The sequence below is a fragment of the Coturnix japonica genome, chromosome 7, assembly GCF_001577835.2.
Source record: "Coturnix japonica isolate 7356 chromosome 7, Coturnix japonica 2.1, whole genome shotgun sequence".
Lineage (NCBI taxonomy): Eukaryota > Metazoa > Chordata > Aves > Galliformes > Phasianidae > Coturnix > Coturnix japonica.
In genome coordinates this window covers 32,208,972-32,228,415 of record NC_029522.1, presented here as the reverse complement: position 1 = coordinate 32,228,415, position 19,444 = coordinate 32,208,972, and the positions used below count along the sequence as shown (strand labels likewise).

Below are 19,444 nucleotides of genomic sequence, written 5' to 3'. Positions count from 1 at the left end.
CCTTTTCTGGGTATATTGGTTTAGTCTGACGTAATTTAAAATAAACTGTCTTGGTTTTGCTGGAACATTTGCGTGTGATCGGTCGTAGGAAGTGCTGAGAATGTGTTAGCTAGAATTTGAAGCAAGGACGGCTTAATACATAGCATACATAGCAGGATACACCTTGACAGAGGTATTAATTCACTGCAGGTTTACTCCACATGGAATCTCTGTATTTTTATGACATGTATAGTTGGTTGTAATGCCATACTAGGTATCATGTACAACATCAAAGAGCTAAGTAAGTATAAAGGTATGCTGTATTTCTTCAGTTCATGTCAACGAAATCCCTTTCAACCTTGGATACCTCCTGCTTAAAAAATCTTTAGCTGTTACTGCATTTTTGTTTGCAGTATTTCTGTCCAAAAATAATATTTGTAACAGGAAAATGGAATGGAATGCTTAGGCTGTCTTTTATTATTATTATTATTTGTTACAGTTTTAGATTATTTAACTCTTAGCTGTCCTGGAAAGTAGGCAGAAGTCTCCCAAATAAAAGTAATGCCTTTGAGTACAGCATCAGCTTTCCACTCAGCTACCTTATTATCATTTCTGTCTTAAATCAGCCTTCTTCCCCCACTAACCACGGCATTTTCACCACAAGAGAGAATATCTGACAGCATATTTGCTGCAGGCTTCAGAGACAGCGATCCAGCTGTCCCCCCCAAAATAAGACAAAGGGAACGATTGTCCCACCTCTGCTCCTGTTGATGGCTAGGTACTTGCCATTAGCTGGCAAAACGTTTTAGGGAGCTGGAAGAGATTTTGTTTGACAAAACAGTTTAAAATACTGGTCACAATTGAAACCAGCTGCTACAGATATTCACTATTGCAGTAGTGTAATTATTATAATCTTTAAACTTTCTGTGGTGCTGCTACTACGAAGGCAAATGACTTGCATGCGTTTATTTCCATACAGTGTATCTGAAATGTGCCTGTCTCTGAGGTGGACAGATGCCAATCCGTGCACAAGGTATTGTATAACATAGCTCGGGGGCTCGGAAATGTCGTAGGATCCGTGGTACCTTTGAAGAGCAAACATGGCCTCAGCTTCTGATGTGTCACTCAACAGATATGATGTATATGACACATACGTTGCTTTATACCACTATATAATTTAGTGTGCTTATGCAAAAAAAAAAAGTGCATGTGGGATCGATGGCATATGGTATATTAAGAAAGAGTAACACCAGATTTAAAAAAAAAATAAAAAATAAATGTATTCATCCATTAAATGGTGTAAATTAAAGTAAGCTGTCAAAATGACAGCACAATAATGCCATCTTTGCAGTATCACATACTGCAGCACAGTTAAATCATATCGCTTTTGTGGAAGAATTGCAGATGAGATCCAAGAAAAAAAAATTGCTTTTCAAATGTAATTCTTTGTTAGTTAAGAATCATCGTTGCTAGCCAGGATCCCCTACAAACATGTAAAGCACAGAGTAACCATAATAAACCATGATAATTTATCTCACAGCTAATTCTAAGGAAGTAACATCGGGGGTTACACTTCAGATACACTTCATATTACTCAAACCGTAATTATTTTCATTAAAATATAAAATTGCTTACAGCCGATTGACTTGAAACACGCAGCATTGCGCATTTAGCCGTGTACACAACAGGGCCACAAGAGTTCAAAATAAGTAAAGTCAAGTGTTAAATAACAGCACTCGACTCGTACTTTTTAATTGCGTATCTTTGTAGACACAATCAATGTACTTTTAATATTCCTCTTTAGCAAAACACTGAACTAGCTTTTTCAATCATCATCAAGTTGATTAAAAGTCAATGTCAAAATAAACTTGAGAAAATAGTGCTAGGTGCTTGTAAATACAGTCTTTCTAATGGTTTCTGCGTGTCAAGAGGGCAAATTTAGTTTCAGGAGGAGAAAAGGAAATGCTTCAAGTTGGTGAGGAGGCAGGCAGTGGAAAGCTGAGGAGTTTGAATGTTTTCAAGTGTAATAATTTATAACACCACTCTCTCTCTCTAGTGCCTTTCTCTAACAGTCTCAATGAGTTCTACAAACAGTAATTAATTATGGCCTCCAACACCTCCATGAGGTAAATGCAGCTGTGTAGGATGTTCTTCAGTCGCTCCTGTGGAGGAGCAGCCCTAAAAAGCCCTGATCTGGGGCGTCGTGCAGCATGGAGGTTAGACTTGAAGAGGTTGCAATGGGATGTCAGACCTATGCCTTACAGTAACACACTGTGTTTGATTCATTGTTGGTTGTGTGGTTTTGCTGATTATATGATCATCATAACCTGAGAGCGGTGCGTCAGTGAGTTGGATGTGCTTCCCCCATTGCCATTCTGGCCAGTTTCTATTTTTTTTTTTTTTTTAATTTTTTTGTTAGAATTATAGAATTGCAAGGTTGGATTTTGCTGTGGGAGCAGATGAGTGATGAAGAACTAATGATGTCCTAACCTACTTACTGCAGCAGTTACCTGATAGCAGTGGATGAATTACCCTTAATTTTCCTTCAAAATGGGACAATTCCAACCTTTCAAAATCAAGCAGGAGTGAATTCTCGGTGTGTTTTAATACCAAAGTCCTTTTTGCCTTGTTTCTCATTAAGCAATTCAGTCTGAATTATTTCTCCAACACCAGTACTGGAGAAAATGAACACTTGAATCTTTAGCATGTGCATTGTCATAAATGGGTGAGCTCTAGTGCTATAGCAACGTTATAGCTCGGTCAACTAAGACTTGGAGATTATGGCTAAATCTCCAGGCTTAGGCTTTGTAATATAAACTTTGTGACGTCTGTCTGATGTCAACAGACAGCTATTTTCCTCATATTTCCTGCGTCTGTTGTGCAGCATCACAAGGAATGGAGAATACCACTCAGAGCTCTTCCTGGGAAATGAAAGGAAAAGCACTGCTTAGACTAGAAAGGTCATGAAAGTTTATCTGGCCTTATGGATGCTTTTTATGGGAGTGGAAAAAGCAGGTATAAGTTTACCCAATGAATGAAGGGGTTTGAACTCTAGCATCGAGATGGGGCTGTTGGTTGGCATCACTGTTTACTGCCTATCCTAGTGAAATGGAGTTGAAAATTAAGTGTATGCCATGAATGTGCGCGCCTGGAGGTATTTAGGAAGTGTTTAGATGTTGTTCTAAGGGACGTGATTTAGTGGGGGAATATTGGTGGCAGGGGGACAGTCAGACTAGATAATCTTGGTGGTCTTTTCCAACCCTGATTGTTCTATAATTCTATATAATCAATATATATATTCTATAGTTTTGTAGGCCTGGACATCCCTACTATCTATAAATGATCAGCAAGTGGATGTTAAATACAAGATAAATATCCTTCTTACTTATTCTTTCCCTGCCATTTTTCCCCCTTGGCTTGTATTCTTCATTTCAGCTAGTAGAGACCTTGCTGGAGTGTGTGCTGGTGTACTCAATATATGTACATTGGACCCTGTGATGCGTTGGGAACCTTTTTAGGCACAAAAGGCCATTTTGTCCTGTCACATGTCAGTAAACAAATGATGTGACAGACTGTCCCTTCCACCATTTGTTATTTTTAGATCCTGCACGATGAGATGCTAAAATAGAAGGAAGTAGTTAAAGGGCTGGAAAACAGTTCAATTATTTGAGATCGCATGAGATACCAGCAATCTCCACAGGAATGTAACTTTTTTAGTTCGAGTTGACATTTAAATTGCATTCTGTGCTCGAAAGAAAAGTCAGTGGGAGAAGAGGAATATCAAATGAAATAGTGGCACATGTGGTGAGTCACATTTGCTATTATTTTGTAAGTATTATAAAAATATATCAGATTTTATTGGGATTGACTGAAAATTATTAAGAATTTGAGATAAAGTTTTTCTTTGCTAAGCTGTACCTTACAGATGGCACATCAGAGAAAATTCTCTTCTTGTTGAGAAATCAAAACAGTTCAGGGAACACGGCAGCATCAATATAATAATAGTTGACAGGTACAGTGGCTGTGAACAAACACCCATATCATGGTATCTGAGATGCCATATTTTCCATGCTAAAATTAAACTCTGAGATGTCTTTGACAATGCTGTGTTAGTTATGTGCCAATGTTCACTTCAGTTTGGTTTAATACTGCTTTATTTCCCTCAATAACAGGTTGCCTTCTAATCAAACCGGAGGTGTTTAGCTAGAAACTCCTTTCCCTGTTATTTCAAACATAGCCCAAGCGTGGTTCTGGCATCTGCTGAGGACAGGTTGGGCATGGATGGCAGAGGTGAGTCAAATGCAACTTGCAGTAACTCTGCTGCTCGACCCAGGGGTTTGTGGTGGCTGCTATGCTCTTGATTCTCACTTCCTCAGATCTCAAACTCTGTTCTTATGCCTAAAGGGACAACGGCCAGGAAGGATTTAGTTGGATGCATTTTGGACCAAGGGATTTTTATGTCTATAATTTGCAGTTGCATTATGAAGCCAAAGTGATAGAAAAGCTGAGAAACTTGTAGCACAAAATGTTGAGGGAAAAAAAGTAGAAATCAGTCTGTAGTTACATATGTAAAAAGCCACTTGCTTACATTGCTGCTTGCATATTATATAATGTAGTACTTTTTTTTTACACACAATGGAATATATGATGCAATGAATCTGTGATTACAGAAAACATCACATGTCACAGAAGTTCCCCTTCAAATAAGGTAATTTACTTTATGCTAATAAGTTAATTACGGTGTTATTAGGCAGTTTTAGTGTTAATGCCTAGTTTTTATTCTCCGTGAGGCTGGAATCATAAGTCCGTTCCGGTTGCACCCAGTCTCCTCACCCCCTGCAGGTGCTTTTCTTGGGGAATAATTTCATATCCTTAGTCTGACCACCAAAATAAAAGGAAATAATAATAATACAGAAACCACCAGATTTGTTCTATGGATGATTCTGCTTGTAGATAGATGAAGGCATTTGTGGTTATGACTTGCCTGTCACTGTTAGGCTTCACAGTGTATTTGGAGTGATGGTAGAAGTGCTGTGGCCCTATATTTAAATCAGTAATTCTTAAAACAAAAGAATGCTTCTTCCACCTCTTGTTTCCTTTCCCTTGCCATGCTACTATGAGAGCAAAACCTACATTCCTTCTGTACACCAGTGATAATTACATTCTCATAGCCTTAATGAAGCAGTTTATATAGAAACCTTAGCTCTCTGACAGTCAAGAACAAGCTGAAGCACATGCATGCAGATCAGAAAGCTCTGCTGCACGTGTATGAAAGCACAAAGCAGTCTCTAGACTAATTTTTCTTAAAATTTACGTAAGTTGTAGCTTGCAATGCACAGGAAACCTTGTAGCTGCTCTCTACTTGCAAATGTGAGAAGGAAGCCAAATTAGCATAGATAAAAGCAAACCTAAGAGATATGTATCTGTGTTGGTATGCAGCACTGCAGGGTCAGGGAAATCATTCAAAGCACTGGGCTTGGATTCAGCACTTTTGAAAAGTAAAACATTGAAGTCAGAGAGAATTAGAGGGAGAAGCAGGAGATAGGGCAGCTGGAAGAAAATAGAAGTACTGAATCAAGGACTAAACTTTTCAAGATTACTACTTCCAGCGAGGAGGAGTGTTGTGAGAGCATGGGGGAAAAAGAAGTCTTGCTGATCCCTATTTATGGTGATGTTAATCACGACCGTGTTATCTCCCAGAGCTGCCTCCTTCCCCGGTGCTTCTGCAAGCTTTCACTGCGTTTCTGTGCTGTATGAGGGCCCTGTAGCACCGGTGGTGTAAGTCTGCTTCCTCCCACAGCTGCAGCTATTGGCGTGGGGCACAGCAAATGGCTGGGGCCACACAACTTCAGCTGATGCAGATGGTGCTTCTTGAACATCATCTTGCAGAAAGCAAAATGTCAGTCACAAAAGAAACATGGGGTAAGTTCCAAGAATGGCCCAAATACAATTGTTGTCCTTACTAGTGATTTTTATTATATGTTGAAAATGGTAGCAAGCTGTACTTTCCCACATATGCAAAAATCAAGTATTGTTGCTCAGGTGCAAAGAAGCTGCCATGTTCAAAGCACATTCAAGGCGATGAGATTCCTTCCATTGACTTAAATGAATTTTGGATCAAACATTTGGAAGTACGGGCTGAAATGTAGCACAATGTAGTAGAGAAATGTCAAGTTTGATTGCTGCTGGAAACATAAGAAAGCAGTGCTGTGCTGGTCTGGGGGCCAAGGCAGGAGCGGGGGAGATTAGCAAGGAGATGACAAGCTGCTCTGGCTCAGGGAGACCATCTGAGGCTTTTCCTTGTGCCGCTCACTGGATCCCAGTCTCCTCAGTTACTCTGCCTTACAGATGCTGAATATTTTATAAGTGCCTTAGCTCTGGTCTTCTGCAGGAAAAAGGAAGTTAAACTGAAAAAAAACTAAGGAGGGCAAAAATGAATAGGAGAACATCTAAACCACCTTTCTCAGAGCTACATAGTGTGCAATGTGGGGCTGGTGCAGGGCACAGATGGACCAAGTCCAGAAAGGTTAGCTAAAGTCAAGATGAAATGGGATAAAGATCTGAATCACCACTTCCTCTGGTTTTTGAAAGAGCTGAGCTCTACGGCCTGAGCTTTGCAAATGCAACCCAAGCCCATCTTCCCACTTGGCTGTGCCATGTGATCTGAGGCGAGCTGTTCTCATGACTCATGGGGACGGTTGACCACCATTCTTAACTGTGTTCCTTCTTTTACACATTTGGTACAAAGAAAAAAAAAAAAATCCATATTCCAGTTTTATGAAGACACAAGCACATACACAGTAATGCTTGATCTGCAGCCAGCTAATGGAGAGGATATGTTGAAACCACCAGGCATATTGTTACGAGGAGAACAATAGATATTGGCAACATTGTTTGATCCGTGTGCCAAGGGTAAAATTAAAGCCGTATGTTCACCCCATCAGACACAGATTGTGGATGGATGTTTACGTAAACAAAGGGTCTGTTAAACTGTGTTATCATTTTCTTCCTTCAGCTCTCAAACTTCGAGGCCAGGTACACCAATAAGCGGTTTTCTGGAAGAGCCAGGAAGAACCACATCAACGGCAATAGTTGCATGAGATCTTGGTTGATTACCATGTGGATACATAATAATGCCTTTTCTTTCCTTAACCTCTTAGAATAGCAGCAGTCGGAGCCAACCCCTTTATTCTTGCAGGAAAAAAATCCTCTATAAAGTGCCTACAGATTTTGCAGGAGAGCTTGGGACTGGGGAAGAAGCTGTAGGAAAAGTTTTCCTCTCTTCTACCTGTGTTGCCCAACATCCCTACCTCTTTGCCACTGCTCGTGGCATCGTTAAAGCGACTGGTAGAAAATCAATCTGCAGAATTACCCACAGTGTACAGCTGCCCTTTTAACTTACACCTCACCAACCCACCCTAAGTCAAGGAACCGACATGTGGCGTGTTTTCCTCTGGGAGCTGCAGAAGCACAAATACAGCTGTGTGTATCTGGCACACTGGGTTTTTGATTTCGTGTTTACTTGCTGGCCAGATAGCAGCATGGTTTCAGAGAAGAATCACCTATTACTTTCTTAAAGAAAAAAAAAAGAATGAAAATGAAATTGATTTTTTTAATAATACTCTCCTCCGTGCCATTATCCAGACCTTCCAATAGCAGAACACTGCGAGTTGTTTGTGAATTGCTGTGTACACAGATTCCTTCGAGGGTTTATAATTATCACTGGAGTTAATGGACTTCTATTGTAATTGCTTGTAGTTCTGGGTACATTTATAAAATGTCACATTTAACTTCAGTACGTAGGTTACCTGCTCATGGAATATCTAAGATTATCAGTGTAAGAAGTTTCAGGGGAACTATGATGAAAATGCCTTTCAGTTCTTTTCTATTTGATTTATATTTTTAGGAAAAAAAAGAAAAAAAAAACCAAAATCCCATCATTGCTTTGTTTTAATAACATTCACGTGTATCATGCTGGTTTAGAGCATCAGTCACAGACAATGTGCATCTCTAGATGCATCAGGGCAAAAGTTCCTGATCAATGTAAACCAGAACTAGGTATTCATAAATGACCACATCTTTATCATATCATGGAATCATAGAATGCTGTGGGCTGAAAAGGACCACAGTGATCATTGAGTTTCAACCCCCCTGCTATGTGCAGGGTTGCCAACCACCAGACCAGGCTGCCCAGAGTCTTTAATTTCATTGTGGAAAATAGCAAAATAAATAAGACTTTATTCAAAGAAAAATATCTTGTAATGATAAATTTGTTCACTTTCTCAGCAAAAATCAGCAGATGCTACACTTTAGAAAATGTGTACAGTGATTTTTAGAGTTATCTTTGTATTCCTGATTGACACCAATGCATGTGGCAGAGATCAGCTGCAGGAGAGAGTCTGGTAGATCTTATAGGTCCTACCAATAGGAGTGCTCTGAAAATGGGCAATCACAGGTACTGAAAGGATACTTCACCTTCACTTTACTGTAGCAGCTAGCAGGAGAACTGATCACTAAGCTGGTCTCATTCAGCTCTTCTCAATCACTTGCAGAGATGAGAAAGTTGTTTGAGAGATATCACTGGAGGCTCTGGGATTTTCTTCTGAAGTCATTCTGAATTCGCTGCTAATGGATAGCTTTCTCTGATAGCTCTTTTGTATTTAAGTGCAGCTGGATGAAAATTAACCACAAAGGGAACTCAAGTTTGTTTATCGTTACTTCTGACTTTGTTAGCAGATGTTTTCTGAGTACCATAGTAGCTTGTTTAATTCATCTCCATGTAATGTGAAGCAGGTAAACTTTGATTAATAAACTGACGAGTACATTCCTTAATTTATTTTAGAAATTTCCATCTCTGTCTCTTGTAGCACAGATGCCAAATCCCAAAAGAATGGAAATAACTGTTTGTGTTTGATTTTTACTGTTATTTTTAAGACTGAGGCCAGATGAACATGTGCATAGTGGGAAAACAGCGCTCACCTTGTAATGGATAGAGGCACATGAAAACTTGTGCTGCATGTGAACAGTGCGCTTATTGTGTTCCCACCAGGCAGGTCTGTGTTAATTGATGAACAAGTCGTCATCTTAATTTACAGGTTATTTGTTGGTACGTTGATCACATTGGAAAATGGTATTTGGGTTTAGTATGTATTCACCCTTGCTGACTATGTTGGAGTACTGCCTGTCCTTACAGTAAAGCAGATGTAACTGGGCTCAAATTTTGTATGTGATATAGCTAGTCAATAGTTATGTTACACGAACATCGATGTGTACAAATACAAATGATTCAGGGTTCAGGCTTGTGAGCTCTTAGATAGAACTCCCAGATTTCTTCACTTGAGTAAGATGTCCTCAACTAGGTGTGAAAATCTGGGCCATGGTAATTCCTGCAAAGTGTATTGGATTATCAGATAGCAAAATTACATAGGAAATATATATGCGGAAGTTGGTTCCTGCACATAAGATGAACAGCTTCCTTCCTATCTTCCCCTCTGTTGTGCATTTTCCATCCTTCCCTGTCTCACTCATTTATCTGCTTCTGATCTGAGTAAACTATTTCTTGTCTGGCCTCCTGTTTTGCAGAGTGCACCCTGCCTCAGTTTGTTGTGTTCCTTCATTATCTACCCATTCTAATGGAAATCTGCTGAACATCGTGGACACAGAGAGTGGAACATCAGGTGTTCACAGCTTCCTGTTCTGAAGCGAAGGTGCTGGGACCACTTTGTCTTCAGGTGAGATTAAAGTGGGTTATCTCACCTGACTTCCCAATTGTGCTGTTATGCTGGATGGTTGTTTCTATAGAGACTTGGTGTTCCTGGTGTTACTGGCACTTGAACTACAGGTTCACACTATATAGTTGTGATAAACAGCCTATTTGCTGTTCCTTCTTTTGTATTCAATTAGATGCTTTCTAATAATTACTATGTTTTTTTTTTTAATTTATTTTTACATGGACTTAATGAGTCAGAAATAGAAGTAGCAGTGACACCCACCTAACAAAAGTATGCGTACGAATGAGACTCTCTGCGCTTCTGAAGACAACTTGAGACCCTTTGATAGCAAAGTGAAATGCACGGTTGCAGCAAATTAATAAGACTGAGAAACCTTTTGAAAGTAAATCCTAACTCAATGGACCTTACCATGCCTGGCAGTTGTCTGGTGCAGTCAGCTGTGAACCAGAGAGGATATATACTTGTTGCTATCAGTGAGTGCCCAAAGTGCTTAATGCTGCAGAGTTTAAGTGACTTGGACACCTGAGACAGCAGCCATACGATGGGAAGGAGAGGAGAAGTTGAGCTGGACCACCAGGGCAAGGTGCTGCTGGCTTATTGCAATAATGGGATTCCCAGGGCTGAGCCAACGCTTTGACTACAAGAAAGTGTAGGATATGAGGGATGATGATGCATGGAAAGAGGGAAAACATTCCCGAGTCATCCTGTTTCCTGAGCATAAGGAGGCACAAGATAGTAAACGTTGGATTTTCATCCTACCTTTACGTTCTGTGACAGGGCATCATTGCAAGCTGTCCTTACAAAGCTGAGAGCAGGGAGATCATCTGAACCACGAGGTCTGTGGTGTATTCACAACAGAACAGGCAGCATAAAAAAGGGTGTGGTGTTTGATCAGCAGTTTCCTGCATATGGAAATCTTAGGTCACCTTGCTGTTCCTTGATGTCTGAAGTCTGCTACCAGGTTCCTGCAAGGAAGTATAAATTAGTATTCAGTGTCTTGTAGTATTCTTTTATTAATATTACTGTTTCTCAACTTTAAGGACAAAAACAGCAGAACAGTGTTGCGATGACAAGAAGCTGAGTGCTGAGCCCATGCAGGGCACTGGGGAGGGTCACTGGGAGTGAGTCAGGTTGGTGTCTGCTGAGATGGTTTTGTTTGCAGTGTTTTCACACATATGTATTCAATAAGGCTTTTGTTTTACTGAAAAGAAGAGACACTATACAGCATTATCCCTATTTTGAAGTGACAGTGCCAAGGGGACTTCAGTAAAGGGTTTGATGGCAATTGAATCTGAAAAGTAAAGCTTTGTAATTGCTTAGTTAGTTTTGAAGTAATGCTTATATTTAAGATTTATGTACAAAAACAGGCTCTATCAATAGTAGTGAAGTGGTTTCGGGCCAAGTCTTTTTTAAAGCAACTTATGAACAGAAGGTCATTTCTGAGTTCTTTCTTCTCCTGCAAAGGCACAAATCCCACCTCGCTGTGTTTGTATAATGTACAACACATTATTATGCCGCATTCAGTAACTGCTTGTACTTCCACAGGAATGTCTGAGTTTCATTCTTGATTATAGTAAACTTCCCAATGCAAGGAAAAGCAAATATTATCCTCAGAGTTTCAGTGACCTGTTAGTAAGATGTAAGCTGTGACGAGACTTCTGAAGGCTCATCTTACAGTCTCAAAATCCCACCTTAAAAATACATAACTTGGAGACTGTTGAGTCCTCTGATGATGCTACAGTATTGAATCATCTTTATATAATTACGCTGGCGAATATAAAGTATCATTGTTTTCAGCATCTTTCATGAAAGCTGTTTTGACCTTCAGATTAAAGGATCCATATGGATTGCCAAATGAAAAAGTTGGAGCTCCTGTATTAAACTTGAGCTCCAGCTCGGCATGAAGACATCAGATGTGCTTCCACTTGAAAAAATGTTGTTGTACCAGCATATATCCCGTCTGAATTTTTCTCCTGGGTGAAGTCTTATAAATGAGTGCATCGTGTATAATGAGGATTGGAGGTTAGCTGCTTCCAATGAATTCCTTTTCAAAGTGTAAAAAGGATGCAGAGCAGCAAGGAGGAGAAATCCATTGGTATTTGAGTTCTGTAGGATGAAGAGGTTTGCTGCTGGGGGAAGATCAAGAGGAGGCAGTAGGAATATTTTGGGCACTTCTGAAGGAGAGATGGAGACCATCTGGTAGAGAGGATGCTTAAAGGAAAAGTGCCAGGACAGAGATAAAAGTAAAGGGAAAGGAAATAGTGACTGAGTAACATCAAAGAGTGAGGCTGACTATAGAGCAGAAAGGAAGACATAGCAGTGACCCAACATAGGCAAATCATAATACAAATGGTGGCACCGGGCGATGGATCCATATGAATCGGTGAAGGCTCGGGGGAAAAGCTCAGCATTTTAATTTCAGGAAAGCCTACAGGAAAGTGGTGTTGACATCTTTGGAAGGCTTATAATTTAAAACTGATGCAGTAAGCAGGGATCCCGCTGCTTCAGAAATACTGTCCTGGAGTCTAATCCAGATACTGTAACTGCAGTAGAATTTAAAATGGAGAGAAGCCAAGAAGAATGTTTCTTCCCTCATCGGCATCAGCATCTTTTCATTTGAATGACTTTTAGGGCATTGGATGTTTCCGTTGAACTGCTTCCTAAGGCTTGTGTCCTGAAGCAGTGGTTGGTGTGTGGTCCTTCCCCGTGTTGAGCTGGAGCCGATCTCATGTAAAGAGAGGAAGATGCTGGGTTTGCTTTTCTCCTGCTGAAGGAGAATAACTTTTGGCCAGTCCCTTTTTCCTGACAAAGTCTGAAAAACGTTTCTGTTATTGGAATTCCACTGAGAAGTGGAGCAGTGATCAGCCCCATGGCTTCTGTGGGTAGAACAGCACAGGCTAACAGAGTCTGATAATCTCTTGTGCCTTGTTTTACACCCAACCGAAAAGGCAGTGAGTCAGGACAGGTGATGGTCCTAATTATAAAGACTGGCTGTGCTCCTGCTTCTCTTACCCCTTCCCATCTGTATTTAGGAGGACTTTCTGCATCCTAGGGGAACCGTGCTTTAGTAGGATTTGAGATCAAGGCCTGAAATAATCTCATGGTTTTCTTTCTGCCTGTCTTTCTTTCCTTCTTTTCTTAACAAAACAGGTGTGTTACTTTTTTTACTGAAGTCGGTCCAAGGAAAGAAAAGGAAGAAAGTACTTCCAGAGGGTAATTAGTCCCATCTTAAAACAAGTGTGTAAGACAGGTAGGATAAGTCTCTCTCTCTCTCTGAAAGTGCCAATCTGTCACCACTATCTATAGAAGGAGCCTTCACGAGTAGCTTAGAGTAGGTGTTTGACTTTTACACAGTTAAATTTAGAGGAGATGATTGCCACTTTTTAAGTCAGTCAAAAGTGCTTGTTTATAATTGATTAACCATTATAGACTGAAAAGTTGCGAGGGAGAACAAAAGTAAGAGCATAATGCCATTGATAGAGATATCGTGTAATAAGGAATAGCAGCAACAGCAATTGCAGATGGTTAACATTTTCATTCCCCGTTGTTTTTATTTTACTGTTAAATCTTCCCAGATTTTAGGTCTTGTTTGATCCTGAAGAAGGAAAAAAATTGCCCCTGCTTTAGTGTAAGCAAAAACTGCTGAAGTATTTGTAGGATTAAGAAGTGATTTGTCCTGGAAATGTCAATTCTTATATGTAGGGTCATTAATCCATAAAATGAATTTGCAAACATTTCTGAGTTCCCTTTCGTGTTGTTGGTGTTTTACTTGACATGCTTCTGACTGCCCTCTCAATGAAGGCTGCACTCAGAAGATCCTGCAAGGCGAGCACTGACAGTGTGTGAGACTTGGTTTTGCACGTGCCTTGACCTGGCATATACAGTCTGTTACCATGAAGTAAACGCTCTTGTCATTTAAGAGTATTAATCATATTTCAGGCTGTTGCCCAAGAATTTCATTGTGTACAGGGCTTTCACCAGCCAGAACCATGCTGCAAAAGTAAATAGATACAATCACTTTCTCCAGTAAAAATAATTCTTGACTACAGCCTCCCTTGCAGCATAGATAATGCCGTGTAGAAATGGCAGATGCTCTGAAGGTTTTTGAGTATTGTGACAATAAGAATTTTAAACAAAGTTGGAAGAAGCATATGGTATATATGGACGGGAAATCCTGTGGTAGTTTTGATTTTATGCAAGGAAAAGAAGGAGTTCCTTAGGTCCATAAATCTGTTTGTTTGCAGTACTCAAACAGAGATTTTCATGGTCTTAGCTTTCCTCTTTCTTCAAAACGCTGCTTTCAAGTACAGATGGGCCTATACCACAAGGTTGGGATCCAGATTGGGGCTTGGAACTGGCATTCATCAGAGTTTAAGCATATTTGAACATAGCATTTGAAGTCAGCCTCTTGTGGAGTTAAATGCCTACTAATTGAGTAGATCTCTCCTATATGTTGAGGTGTAGAAAATACAAAGATTTCATTTAACTTGATCTCTGAGGCATTTAAATTTAAAATGGAAGACTTCTAATGAAGCAGGAGGCTGTATTTGTGGTTATTATTGTGTCTGAAGGGTGAAATGACATATGACAGTTAATTATGGTGGATATTATAATAAGAGACGTGCTTAAAGTGGTTTCAAATCTAAATACATTTGAAGTCAATAAGAGTACCTATGGCAAAGTGTTTCAATCCTGATTTATAATCTAGCACTTTTACCCCGGTATGGTTATTTATGTACAAATTGACCTGTTCCTAGAATAGAATATGATATGTTAGTAAAACCGTACACCTAGGTGTGGAAAGACAATTAGCCTATAAACACACTGACTTCCTCTTTAGGCTGAGAACACCTCATATTTCCAAGACTAATGGTTTCTAATCTGTTTTTAAATGTTCCATTTGGATAGTGAAGGCGTAACTATCAAAACACTGTAAAATCATAATGCCTGTGCAGCTATAAATTACTGTTTTCAAAATGAGCTGGAGGTCTCCAACTTATTCCCAAGTGCAGAAAAGTTAGATAACATAAAACTGCTCAAAAATGACTAGAAGCAACATTTCTGGCTTTTTCCAAATGCTGGGGAATCGTGGATCTGCCTAGTAACTCCCTAGCAATGCCCGTGTGGATAGCAATGAAGCTAGTCCCATAAAGAATACTTGAATAGATCAAAAGCATTTCAGATCAGAGATCAACAGAAAGAACTATGTTGCTTTTTGTTTGTTTATTTATTTATGTGCTGGAAATTTCTCTGATATGAAAAATATCTCACTTATTTTTCATTCATCAAATTGTGGACTGCTTCATATGAGATGCTGACTGCACGATGGTGAAGTGCTGCTTCCATGGAAGACGATGCTTAAAACAATAAGAAAAAGGTAACAACTTGGAGTATTTTTGTAATCCAAATAAACCCTGGGCATTTCAGATAGCGGATAAAAGGCAAATTTGAGCTTCCTGTTGCTTGTGGTCTAGATGATCTTAGTAGTCCTTTCCAATCTTAACGATTCGATGACTCTACTTCCTTTAAATACAAAAGCAGTGATTACTTTTAACGAAGAAAAAAGATGCGTGATTTAAAATGTCATTATGATAGTCTTCTGTGGGGCACAGAAAAAACCTTTGCAGATGTTATTGGCTCTTTGGGGTTATATTAAAATAAAAACTGGGAGAAGTGCCTCATTTGAATTTATACTCCCTTTGTGATCCATCAAAAAGGATTCATCTCCTATTCAAATGACTAGTCAATATGTTAGTCAGATCAAATACTACTAATAAGATGCTAAAAATGCTTCTGAGGAACAGGGGGATTTCTTTAACAAGCCATAAAGTGCGTTTTTAATCCATTTCTGACTTGCTAAATTCTTTGCAGTTCTCACAACTGTTCCATCATGCCGCAGTTCCAATCCTTAGTGCAGGAGAAAGAATCAAGGTGTAAATCAAGGGCAGCGCGTAAATACTGCCTTTCCTTTCCAACTGTTCCCAAAGCCACTCTGTTCTTTGTGCTTTCCTATCTCCCATCTATTTAAGACACTGGTGCTGCTGGATACTTAGGCTTGATAAACTTATTTTTAACAAGATTTGCCAAATCATAGAGCATAAATTTTGTTAAAGATTTCAAATGTCAATTAATGAAATAATGTTGTCTCATCATGAGAAGAGGAGGTCACCAATCACTATAGGGGCTGGTGTGGAGAGTGGGGTTATTTTTGCATATCTTTCTGGTCACATCAGCAGAACAAAACTCTTCTGTAGCTCAACTGTGAGCTCAAAAAACGGCCCATAATATTTACCTGACACACGGAGTGCCTTTGTGGCAAAGCTCCTCATGCTGTTTGACTTCAGCTGAAGTTTTGCACCCTTTTTCATCTTCAACTTTTTTCAAGCTAAACAGATTTAAGTTTGGAGATCTGAGCTGCAGTTGAAGCTAAGTATAATTAAATAAAACAAAAGTCTGATTAGGTTTATTCTTCCTCCCGGATAAATCGAGCCTAATTCATAACCCAAATGTAGAGACAACCCTGGAAATGGCCCACAGAATTCCCCTTATAATTTTGCTTGCTGAAAGCGCAGTGGAGCTGAACATCCCTGCTGGTTTGGACTGATTGAATTTGTAGCTGATATTCTAACATACTGGGGACAAGTTTATCTCTAAATTTTGTCTGGAATATGGGCCACCATCCTATGACATACATACTTTAAAGTAAATGAGTTCATTCATGAAAATTTTTTGCAGGATTAAGCCTGTGAATGTCAACCATTTGAGGGCTGAGAAAATAAACAGTAACATTTAATAAATATACAGCGCACTAAGAACGTATTTATTAGTCTTTTGACATTTTTATCTGGCTCCTATAAAGAAGTCTTTGGAGCTGGGACAACAACTGGTGCAGGTAAATTTCCTACACTGGGAAAGGATCTGGTATTTAGTTTATGGGAAGCAGGCCTGAGCAGATGTGAAAAGTTCAAATAAAGGAAGGCCAGATTAAACGCACTTTTGTGGCAGGAAAATCAAAACAGATGTTATTATTCAACCACAAAAAAATCTATGCACACTTAAGTAGCATTAGGTGTCTGATCAGCTATGTTTTTTTTTTTTTTAAGTGAAAATAACAAAGCGATTATGAAATTATATAGGCTGACAAAGTGCTTTAAAATGTTATCAATGGACTGGCTAGCTTGGTCTTCTGTTTCGTGGGAAGGGGTAGAACTGAATTGGATCTTACTACACCTATAGAAAAATGAGTCTGTCTAATGAGGGGAGAATCAAGAGAAGATTCAGGCAGTGTAAAAAGGAATCGACCTTCCATCTGATGCATGTTAGAGAATAATTTAAGAAGGATGTCCTGTATAATTGTCCATAAACTTTTCTGGGCACCTGCCCATTTGCAAAGATTGATCTTGGCAGAGGATGACAAATTCTGGAGGTCCGCAGGAACCCTTGACAGCAAGCATATGTTTGCTGCGTGTGAATGTTGGCAAATAGTTAGAAAGATTATTTCTAATTAAAAGAAACACAGTCTAGGTTCAAAATGTGTACTTAAGATAAATGGACCAGTGCAGGAGATCTGAAATGAGTATATTTGTCTGTAAAAGCCAGATCATGGAGGCAGTGGAAAGGACTTTTTATTTTGTATGAAGGGATGGCATAGTTTGCAGGGGCTTCTTTGTTGGCCTGGCGTGTTTCTGTTGTAGATGCACCCCTGGTGATTTTGCTGAGAGCCAGAGGTTAATGAAGAGCAGTTCATATTGGCTCAGTGCAGTTGATAGACCTTGTTAAATGTGCCATGTAAAATGGGGAGGCTCTGGTCATTGGTTCCCTGTCCAGAGGGAAATGGAGTTACAGGAATAGCTTAGGAATGGACAAAAAGAGACTACGGAGCTGCTTTGTTGTTGTTATTGCAAGTGCCTGAGTTACTGCATGAATACGAGGGGTTTGTGTGTTTGAGAGGATGTTGTGTAACAGCAGAAATTTCTCCTGTCCACACTCTCTTTCAGTAATCGATCACTGCTTTCTTGCTTCCTGGTGTTCAGAGTCACCAGGTCTGACCTCTGTTAACCTCCAAACCTACCCTTAGGCTACCCTTTCAAAGAGATACTGCTTACCCAAAGATGACATTGCCCTGTCCTGCTTGAATCATAGAAAGGCTTAGGTTGGAGGGGACTTTATAGATCATCTACTTCCAACCACCTGCCATGGGTATGGTTTCCCCCTAGCACATCAGCCTGTCAGGATCCCATCCAACCTGGCCTTGATGGGGGATCCACAACCCTTCTGGGCAAGCTGTTCCAGGGCCCCAAGGACCTTCTCCACAGGGCTGCTCTCAAGAAGTTTTTCTCTCAGTCTGTACTTGTATCTGGTGTTGCATCAACCCAAGCATAAAACATTGCTTTTGGCATTGTTGCACCTCATTACATTCTTGTGTGCCCACTTTTCAAGCGTGTCCAGGTCCCTCTGGATGGCATCCCTCCTGTTGTGTCAACTGCACCACACAGCTTGGTGGCATCTGCAAACTTGCACTCAATCCCACTATTTATCTCATTGATGAAGATGTTGAAGCACAGGTCCCAAGACAGATCCCTGAGACTCACCACTCGTGACTGACCTCCACTTGGACACTGAGCCATTGACACCAACCCTTTGGCCATCCAACCAATTCTTTATCCATCTAATAGTTCAGGCTTCAAATTGATCTCTCTCCAATTTAACAATAAAGATGTGGTGTGGGACCATGTCAAAGGTCTGGTACAAGTCCAGGTAGATGATATCAGTTGTCTTTCTGTTGTCCACAAATGCTATTTCTTCACCATAGAAGGCCACCAGACTGATCAGACATGATTTTCCATTGAGGAAGCTGTGCTGGCTGTCTTGGAACACCTTTTCATCTCATGTGTGCCTTAACATCTCTTCCACCAGGATCCACTCCGTGATCTTCCCAGGCATGGAGGTGAGGTTCACCAACCTGTAGTTCCCTGGGTAGTTCCCTGGGTCTTCCTTTCTCTCTTTCTTGAATATGGGAGTGATGTTTCTAATTTTCCAGTCATCAGGGTCTTTGCCTGACTGCCACAGTTTTTCAAATATGATGGAGACTGGCTTAGCAACCACATCAGCCAGCTCCTTCAAGACCCTGGGATGCATGTTGTCTGGCTCCATACGCTTGTAAACATTCAGCCTCGTGAGGTGGTCTCAGACTTGCTGTGCTCTTACACTGGGAGGGATTTTGCTCCCCTGACCCCTGCTTAGAAGTTCAGGGACACAAGAGGCATGGGAAGCCTGACTGGCTGTGAAAACTGAGGCAAAAAACTCATTAAGTACCTCAAGCCTTCTCCATGGCTGAGGAGTCCAGCTCTCCCTATCCATCTATCAGAGGGGGGTACATACTCTTTTGCCTGTCACTTCTGCCTCATCTATCTAAATAATTCCTTCTTACTGTTCTTCACATCCTTTGCCAATTTTAATTCCATCTGTGCCTTGGCTTTCCTGACTCCATCTCTGCATATACAAACAGCATCCCTATATTCTCCCCAGGACACCCATCACCACTTCTATTGCTTATACTTCTCCTTTATTTCTCTCGGCCTGACCAGCGGGTCCTTGCTCAGCCATGCTGATTTCCTGCTTCATCTGCTTGATTTCTTGTTCTGTAGGGTAGAGAGCTCTTGCGCGCTCAGAAAGGAATCCTTAAAGGGCTGCCAGCTCTGTTCTGTTCCTTTGTCCCTAAGGACAGTTTCCCG

General features: G+C 40.3%; 2 long non-coding RNA genes across 2 annotated transcripts in view; both read left to right on the top strand.

The window, feature by feature from the left end:
• Positions 1-9,862, top strand: part of LOC116653703 — a 49,269-nt gene extending 39,407 nt beyond the window's left edge. The window contains exons 5-6 of the long non-coding RNA XR_004308080.1: positions 4,152-4,269; positions 9,562-9,862. This is a non-coding gene — a long non-coding RNA (uncharacterized LOC116653703). The remainder of the gene's footprint in view (positions 1-4,151; positions 4,270-9,561) is intronic.
• A 74-nt stretch (positions 9,863-9,936) lies between these two features.
• LOC107317048 overlaps positions 9,937-19,444 on the top strand; it is an 84,818-nt gene continuing 75,310 nt past the window's right edge. Inside the window, exon 1 of the long non-coding RNA XR_004308010.1 lies at positions 9,937-15,087. This is a non-coding gene — a long non-coding RNA (uncharacterized LOC107317048). The remainder of the gene's footprint in view (positions 15,088-19,444) is intronic.